Raw genomic sequence first — 9,384 nt, forward strand, 5'->3', positions numbered from 1 at the left:
TAAAGGTTAAATAAAGGTTAAATAAAGGTTACATTAAATACACACTTTAATAACCATGATCAAACGGATATTCAGCTTTCTGCTTTTGATTTCCCTGTTGTTTTTTGTGTGTGGTTGAATCAGTGCTTAAAATGCACTAATGTCTGAACTTCTGAGAGAGATTGAAGTTCACTCAACTTTCTAGAGCAGCGGTCATCAACGATCTACTGTTCGATCTCCACGGCGATAAATTCTTGTGCTCCTTTTTTTTTTTTTAAATGATAGGTGCATCTGATTCGGCTGCTCTGTTCTGAGTATCATTTTAAACCGTCCCCTCGCCCATACCCGGGCGCGAACCAGGGACCCTCTGCACACATTGACAACAGTCATCCACGAAGCACCGTTGTTACCCATCGCTCCCACAGAGCCGCGGCCCTTTGCAGAGCAAGGGGAATTACTACTTCAAGGTCTCAGAGCAAGTGACGTAACCGATTGAAACGCACACCGCTAACTAAGCTAGCCGTTTCACATCCGTTACGAGCAGCACCTCAGAACTGTTGCCATCGTGAATCATTTCACGTGTCCGTAGCTACAAACTCTGCCTTCCCTGCAGACCCAGAGAGAAAATCAAGTGCCCTATGAGCTTAACACGGGCCAATTGGATGTCTCAGATGACCGGGGTCTGCAGTAAAGTAGCAGGCATAAAAGGAAGTGAGATTTTCAAAACGTTTAAAACCACGACTAGAGAGAGACAGTCAACAAATACAGCAAAAGTGCTGCTGTTTCTAGCTGCCCGACTTGAGTTCATGTTCACTTGTCAACACTTTGTATTCAACACTCTTACCAGCCATTAAATGAGCCTCTCTTCCTACTTCCACTCAGCGCTACAACAAGCACTGCAGCAGTAGTGAACGAGTGGGAATCTACGGGCTTGAGTTGTTGTTGTTTATTAAGCGCTTGGGTCTTTTTTTAATATCCAGGAATATTTCACTTACTCTGGTCATAGGGAAAAAACGACATGAATTTGTGCACGGGGCAGAATTAATGCAATGAGACTCGAGTTTCGCCATCAGCTGGAAGACCGTGTCCATTTTCGGTCAGAGTCAGTGGAGGAAAGGGAGAGCGGAGGGATGCTGGGAGGCGGACCCTCATTCTGCTGCTCTCAGCCCTCCACCAGAGAATGTGAGCGAGGAGTGGAGTGGAGCGTGCTCTGTTTCACTGGAGCACAGAGCTGTACAGATTCCCAAAGGCTGGAGCACCCCCCCCACCCCTCCAATTTCAGTCACTTCACCAGCTCAGAGCATGCCCGGACCAGCATGCATCTGTGGTCTACTTGCACAGAGTCGATGTGGAGGCTATATACAGGGGTACTTGCACAGAGTCGATGTGGAGGCTATATACAGGGGGTACCAGTACAGAGTCAATGTGGAGGCTATATACAGGGTACTGGTACAGAGTCAATGTGGAGGCTATATACAGGGGGTACCGTTACAGAGTCAATGTGGAGGCTATATACAGGGGTACCAGTACAGAGTCAATGTGGAGGCTATATACAGGGGTACCAGTACAGAGTCAATGTGAGGCTATATACAGGGGTACCGTTACAGAGTCAATGTGGAGAGGCTATATACAGGGGTACTGGTACAGAGTCAATGTGGAGGCTATACAGGGGTACCGGTACAGAGTCAATGTGGAGACTATATACAGGGGGTACCAGTACAGAGTCAATGTACTATATACAGGGGGTACAGAGTCAATGTGCGGGGGCACCAGTTAGTTGAGGTAGTATGTACATGTAGGTGGAGTTATTAAAGTGACAATTTATAGATGACAATAGAGACTAGAGGTGGTGTAAAGGGGTGGGGGGTGGGTTGGAGGGCGGCAGGGTGCACTGCAAATAGTCTGGTAGCCATTTGACTAGATGTTCAGAAGTCTTATGACTTTGGGGTAGAAGCTGTTTAGAAGCCTATTGGACCCTAGACTTGCCGCTCCAGGTACCGCTTACCATGCTGTAGCAGAGAGAACAGTCTGACTAGGGTGGCTGGAGTCTTTGACAATTTTTTAGGTTCTTCCTCTGACACCGCCTGGTATAGAGGTCCTGCCTGGATGGCAGGAAGCTTGGCCCTAGTGATGTACTGGGCCGTTCTCACTACCCTCTGTAGTGCCTTGCAGTTGCCAAACCAGGCATTGATTCAACCAGTTCAACCATGCTCTCGATGGTGCAGCTGTAGAACCTTTTGCAGATCTGAGGACCCGTGCTAAATGAAAGCAGCATGATGCTAACAGAAAGGAACCAGCTGGTAACTAGCTAAGTGTGTCGTTGTAGCAAAGTATTTATAAACAACAAATCTGATCTCTTAAACGTTTCATACATTTTTGTTTTTGGGGTGTTGGTTAAATGGTAGGTCCCGTAGTCACAACAATAGATGGGTGTTGGTTAAATGTTAAACCCGGTAGTCACAACAATAGATGGGGTGTTGGTTAAATTGTGATTTTTAATGAATGGGAGAATTTAGAGCTCAGTTTTTCTCTCTCCTGTGAGTGCAGAGCGGTTGTAAAGGTCATGGAAGACCCCTCTGCTGTGAGCGGGATTTTCAACTGCTAAACTCTGGTCATATGGTCTGCTCTCCGCTGAGAATGACCATCACATGGACGCACCATCAGCCCAGTAAAATAAAAAAGCAAAATTATTTGAATGTATGCTCACTCAGCTGTGCCTCACGAGTAATACAAACAACGGATCTATTACGTGTGATCATACAGCCCACCTCCAAATATTGAAATACTATTACAATGCATTGGCAGGGCAAAGCCATTATGAGGTGATAATGTATTGGGCCTATAGCTTTACTGCACACACCTCTTTGCTACAGTACTGTTTTAATTGGTTAATATTGCCGAGCCTTAAGTTTTAAGTCATGTTCAAAAATAATCTGAGCGGTACATCTCGGCTTGCATTTTGACCCAGAAATTGAACATTGACTCTGAACACTGTTCTAGAGGTTTCCCTGTTGACACGATCAGGCGTTTCCTTTTACAGTGGCAATTGTAACGAATCAGCGCAACATTAGCCGCTTCAATGCAACATAGCGAAACGAAGCAATCTATGCAAGAGATTTTGTTGTAGGCAGAATGCATCAGAATAGGATTCTATTGCATTGACACCACTCTACCATAGTCCTCACAGACCCGGTGCAACATACCCAATCAGAGTTGCATTAGGCCTATATGTAAATAGACCATTGCCATATATGGTTCTGTGTCATTTACTCTGAACTGGACTGTGTTTACAGCATGAGCTGCATGAGCATGAGATTAAAGTGAGATTAAAGTGAGAGCTGCACATTTTGTTCATATCCTTGGCTAGTTAGTGAGTTATTATCCCAGTTATAGATCATTTTATTCATATCCTTGGCTAGTTAGTGAGTTATTAGCCCAGTTATAGATCATTTATTCATATCCTTGGCTAGTTAGTGAGTTATTCATAGCTAGTTGGTTATTAGCCAGTTATAGATAATTTATTCATATCCTTGGCTAGTTAGTGGTTATTATCCCAGTTATAGATCATTTATTCATATCCTTGGCTAGTTAGTGAGTTATTATCCCAGTTATAGATCATTTATTCATATCCTTGGCTAGTTAGTGAGCTATTATCCCAGTTATAGATCATTTATTCATATCCTTGGCTAGTTAGTGAGTTATTAGCCAGTTATAGATCATGTGTAGTCAGCAATAGAGGAGTGATTGCTTCTACAAGAGCACAAAATGTACATTTCCTAGACATCTAGTGAGTAATGGTAAAGAGCTTTTTCCCTCTGAAAAGGGACAGTGTTGTATTTTTGAGACGGCTTGAATAAGCTCCAGTAGCCAATAGGCAGAGGGTAGAATAATGTGTCTCCTTTAAGCTGTAATAATGGTATAGAGATAATAATGTGTTTTATTTTGTTAAGTGGTTTCTTGCATCTAACAACACGACAACATGTTCAGTCACGTCCTTGTCTGAAGGACGAGTGGATAAACAGGTTAAAGGTCAAAGCCCTGTTTATTTTCAAAAGTCTGATGGAATGTTGGCCCACACTGAACCTCACACATCGGCTGCTACTGTAGGCTGAATGACAGCACGGCTATTTCCATGTTAAAATATTATGGGATGCGTTTTCCCCATTGTGTTTGATGGTAGGCCACTCTGATAGGTCTAGATTATGATCAAATAGCCACAGTAGCCAACTTGTCCACAGTAAAACTGTAACTTAAAGCAGGTACAGCCTCAGTGTTCACAGTAAAGCAGGTACAGCCTCAGTGTTCACAGTAAAGCAGGTACAGCCTCAGTGTCCACAGTAAAGCAGGTACAGCCTCAGTGTTCACAGTAAAGCAGGTACAGCCTCAGTGTCCACAGTAAAACTGTAACTTAAAGCAGGTACAGCCTCAGTGTTCACAGTAAAGCAGGTACAGCCTCAGTGTCCACAGTAAAGCAGGTACACCCTCAGTGTTCACAGTAAAACTGTAACTTAAAGCAGGTACAGCCTCAGTGTCCACAGTAAAACTGTAACTTAAAGCAGGTACACCCTCAGTGTCCACAGTAAAGCAGGTACAGCCTCAGTGTTCACAGTAAAGCAGGTACAGCCTCAGTGTTCACAGTAAAACTGTAACTTAAAGCAGGTACAGCCTCAGTGTCCACAGTAAAACTGTAACTTAAAGTGGGTACAGCCTCAGTGTTCACAGTAAAACTAACTTAAAGCAGGTACAGCCTCAGTATTCACAGTAAAACTGTAACTTAAAGCAGGTACAGCCTCAGTGTCCACAGTAAAACTGTAACTTAAAGTGGGTACAGCCTCAGTGTTCACAGTAAAACTAACCTAAAGCAGGTACAGCCTCAGTGTCCACAGTAAAACTGTAACTTAGTGGGTACAGCCTCAGTGTTCACAGTAAAACTGTAACTTAAAGCAGGTACAGCCTCAGTATTCACAGTAAAACTGTAACTTAAAGCAGGTACAGCCTCAGTGTTCACAGTAAAGCAGGTACAGCCTCAGTGTTCACAGTAAAACTGTAACTTAAAGCAGGTACAGCCTCAGTATTCACAGTAAAACTGTAACTTAAAGCAGGTACAGCCTCAGTGTTCACAGTAAAACTGTAACTTAGCGGGTACAGCCTCAGTGTTCACAGTAAAGCAGGTACAGCCTCAGTGTTCACAGTAAAGCAGGTACAGCCTCAGTGTTCACAGTAAAGCAGGTACAGCTTCAGTGTTCACAGTAAAGCAGGTACAGCCTCAGTGTTCACAGTAAAGCAGGTACAGCCTCAGTGTTCCACAGTAAAACTGTAACTTAAAGCAGGTACAGCCTCAGTGTTCACAGTAAAGCAGGTACAGCCTCAGTGTTCACAGTAAAGCAGGTACAGCCTCAGTGTTCACAGTAAAGCAGGTACAGCCTCAGTGTTCACAGTAAAGCAGGTACAGCCTCAGTGTTCACAGTAAAACTGTAACTTAAAGCAGGTACAGCCTCAGTGTTCACAGTAAAGCAGGTACAGCCTCAGTGTTCACAGTAAAACTGTAACTTAAAGCAGGTACAGCCTCAGTGTTCACAGTAAAACTGTAACTTAAAGCAGGTACAGCCTCAGTGTTCACAGTAAAACTGTAACTTAAAGCGGGTACACCCTCAGTGTTCACAGTAAAGCAGGTACAGCTTCAGTGTTCACAGTAAAGCAGGTACAGCCTCAGTGTTCACAGTAAAACTGTAACTTAAAGCAGGTACAGCCTCAGTGTTCACAGTAAAGCAGGTACAGCCTCAGTGTTCACAGTAAAGCAGGTACAGCCTCAGTGTTCACAGTAAAGCAGGTAGAGCCTCAGTGTTCACAGTAAAACAGTAACTTAAAGCAGGTACAGCCTCAGTGTTCACAGTAAAACTGTAACTTAAAGCAGGTACAGCCTCAGTGTTCACAGTAAAACTGTAACTTAAAGCAGGTACAGCCTCAGTGTTCACAGTAAAGCAGGTACTGCCTCAGTGTTCACAGTAAAGCAGGTACAGCCTCAGTGTTCATAGTAAAACTGTAACTTAAAGCAGGTACAGCCTCAGTGGTCACAGTAAAGCAGGTACAGCCTCAGTGTTCACAGTAAAGCAGGTACAGCCTCAGTGGTCACAGTGGAATGGAAGTTACACAGAATTTTCACAACATTCAAGTTTGCGTTCAGCAGACCCGCAAATTTAGATTGAAATGCCGTATTTAACCTAACTACTAGCTAGATTGTTCACCATGTTCAGGATCCTGAGTGGCGCAGTGGTCTAAGGCACTGCATCTCAGTGCTAGAGGGGTCACTACAGACCCAGGTTTGATCCTGGACTGTATCACAACCGGACGTGATTGGGAATCCCATAGGGTGGCACACAATTGGCCCAGCGTTGTCCGCGTTAGGGGACAGTTTGGCCAGGGTGTAGACCGTCATTGTAAATAATAATGTGTTCTTAACTGACTTGCCTAGTTAAATAAAAATGTTTGATCGGTTTCAAGTCTGGGCTCTGGCAGGGCCACTCAAGGACATTCAGAGACTTGTTCCCCCAAAGCCACTCCTGCGTTGTCCTGGCCTTGTGCTTAGGGTCGTTGTCCTGTTGGAAGGTGAACCTTCACCCCAGTCTGAGTTCATTGGGCGCTCTAGTGAATGTTTTAATCAAGGATCTCTCTGAACTCCATTCATCTTTCCCTCGATCCTGACTAGTCTCCCAGTCCCTGCTGCTGAAAAAAATCCCCACATCATGATGCTGCCACCACCATGCTTCACCGTAGGGATGGTGCCAGGTTCCCTCCAGACGTGACGCTTGGCATTCAGGCCAAAGATTTCAATCTTGGTTTCATCAGACCAGAGATTCTTGTTTCTCATGTTCTGAGAGTCTTTAGGTGCCTTTTGGCAAACTCCAAGCAGGCTGTCATGTACCTTTTACTGAGGAGTGGCTTCCTTCTGGCCACTCTACCATAAAGGCCTGATTGATGGAGTGTTGCAGAGATGGTTGTCCTTCTGGAAGGTTCTCCCATCTCCACAGAGGAACTCTGGAGCTCTGTCAGAGTGACTATCAGGTTCCTGGTCACCTCCCTGACCAAGGCCCTTCTCCCCCGATTGCTCAGTTTGGCCCGGCGGCCAGCTCTAGGAAAAGTCTTGCTGGTTCCAAACTTCTTCCATTTAAGAACGATGGAGGCCACTGTGGGGACCTTGAATGCTGGAGAAATGTCCCCAGTTCTGTGCCACGACACAATCCTGTCTCTGACAATTCCTTTGACCTCATGGCTTGGTTTTTGCTCTGACATGCACTGTCGACTGTGGGACCTTATATATAGACAGATGTGTGCCTTTCCAAATTATGCTCAATCAATTGAATTTACCACAGGTGGACTCCAATCAAGTTCTAGAAACATCTCAAGGATGATCAATGGAAACAGGATGCACCTGAGCTCAATTTAGAGTCTCATAGCAAAGGGTCTGAATACTTATGTAAATAAGGTATTTCTGGTATTTATTTTTAATACATTTGCAAAAATGTCTAACCTGTTTTTGTTTTGTAATGATGGGGTATTGTGATGTCATTATGGGGTATTGTGATGTCATTATGGGGTATTGTGATGTCATGATGGGGTATTGTGATGTCATCATAGAGGTATTGTGTGTAGATTGCTGAATGAAAAACATGTATTTAATCCATTTTAGAACAAGGCTGTAATGTAACAAAATGTGTAAAAAGTCAAGGGGTCTGAATGCTTTCCGAAGGCTCTGCATATGATCACACTGGTAATATATAATGAGCATAATGACTCACCGCCCCTCCTCTTTCCATCCCCCCCCCACTGAGAAACGGGTCCTTCAGACACATGACGTGGTTCAAAATGAGACACACCATCAACACGTTGACTTCACCATTAGCTACCATCAACACGTTGACTTCACCATTACCGCTACCATCAACACGTTGACTTCACCATTAGCTACCATCAACACGTTGACTTCACCATTAGCTACCATCAACACGTTGACTTCACCATTAGCTACCATCAACACGTTGACTTCACCATTAGCTACCATCAACACGTTGACTTCACCATTATGGCTACCATCAACACGTTGACTTCACCATTAGCTACCATCAACACGTTGACTTCACCATTAGCTACCATCAACACGTTGACTTCACCATTAGCTACCATCAACACGTTGACTTCACCATTAGCTACCATCAACACGTTGACTTCACCATTAGCTACCATCAACACGTTGACTTCACCATTAGCTACCATCAACACGTTGACTTACCATTAGCTACCATCAACACGTTGACTTCACCATTAGCTACCATCAACACGTTGACTTCACCATTAGCTACCATCAACACGTTGACTTCACCATTAGCTACCATCAACAGTTGACTTCACCATTAGCTACCATCAACACGTTGACTTCACCATTAGCTGGCTTCCATCAACACGTTGACTTCACCATTAGCTGACTTCATCAACACGTTGACTTCACCATTAGCTTCCTTCCATCAACACGTTGACTTCACCATTAGCTACCATCAACACGTTGACTTCACCATTAGCTACCATCAACACGTTGACTTCACCATGTAGCTACCATCAACACGTTGACTTCACCATTAGCTACCATCAACACGTTGACTTCACCATTAGCTACCATCAACACGTTGACTTCACCATTAGCTTCACCATCAACACGTTGACTTCACCATGCTAGCTACCATCAACACGTTGACTTCACCATTAGCTACCATCAACACGTTGACTTCACCATTAGCTACCATCAACACGTTGACTTCACCAGTTAGCTACCATCAACACGTTGACTTCACCATTAGCTACCATCAACACGTTGACTTCACCATTAGCTACCATCAACACGTTGACTTCACCATTAGCTACCATCAACACGTTGACTTCACCATGCTTGCTACCATCAACACGTTGACTTCACCATTAGCTACCATCAACACGTTGACTTCACCATTAGCTACCATCAACACGTTGACTTCACCATTAGCTACCATCAACACGTTGACTTCACCATGCTAGCTACCATCAACACGTTGACTTCACCATTAGCTACCATCAACACGTTGACTTCACCATTAGCTGGCTACCATCAACACGTTGACTTCACCATTAGCTACCATCAACACGTTGACTTCACCATTAGCTACCATCAACACGTTGACTTCACCATTAGCTACCATCAACACGTTGACTTCACCATTAGCTACCATCAACACGTTGACTTCACCATTAGCTACCATCAACACGTTGACTTCACCATTAGCTACCATCAACACGTTGACTTCACCATTAGCTACCATCAACACGTTGACTTCACCATTAGCTACCATCAACACGTTGACTTCACCATTAGCTACCATC

The 9,384-nt window shown here is 44.2% G+C and overlaps 1 long non-coding RNA gene across 6 annotated transcripts; it reads left to right on the forward strand.

The window, feature by feature from the left end:
- Positions 1 to 5,096: 5,096 nt before the first annotated feature.
- Positions 5,097 to 6,115, forward strand: LOC127923861 (uncharacterized). Of its 6 annotated transcripts, none has more exons than XR_008115848.1 (5): positions 5,097 to 5,208; positions 5,310 to 5,425; positions 5,723 to 5,809; positions 5,894 to 5,964; positions 6,065 to 6,085. It is a non-coding gene; the product is annotated as an uncharacterized LOC127923861 (long non-coding RNA). The 6 variants fall into 6 exon arrangements; XR_008115847.1 differs by having other exon boundaries at positions 5,936 to 5,964; XR_008115846.1 differs by lacking the exon at positions 5,894 to 5,964 and having other exon boundaries at positions 6,065 to 6,115.
- Positions 6,116 to 9,384: the final 3,269 nt, after the last annotated feature.

This window comes from Oncorhynchus keta, unplaced genomic scaffold (assembly GCF_023373465.1).
Source record: "Oncorhynchus keta strain PuntledgeMale-10-30-2019 unplaced genomic scaffold, Oket_V2 Un_contig_3316_pilon_pilon, whole genome shotgun sequence".
NCBI classification, from domain to species: Eukaryota; Metazoa; Chordata; class Actinopteri; order Salmoniformes; family Salmonidae; genus Oncorhynchus; species Oncorhynchus keta.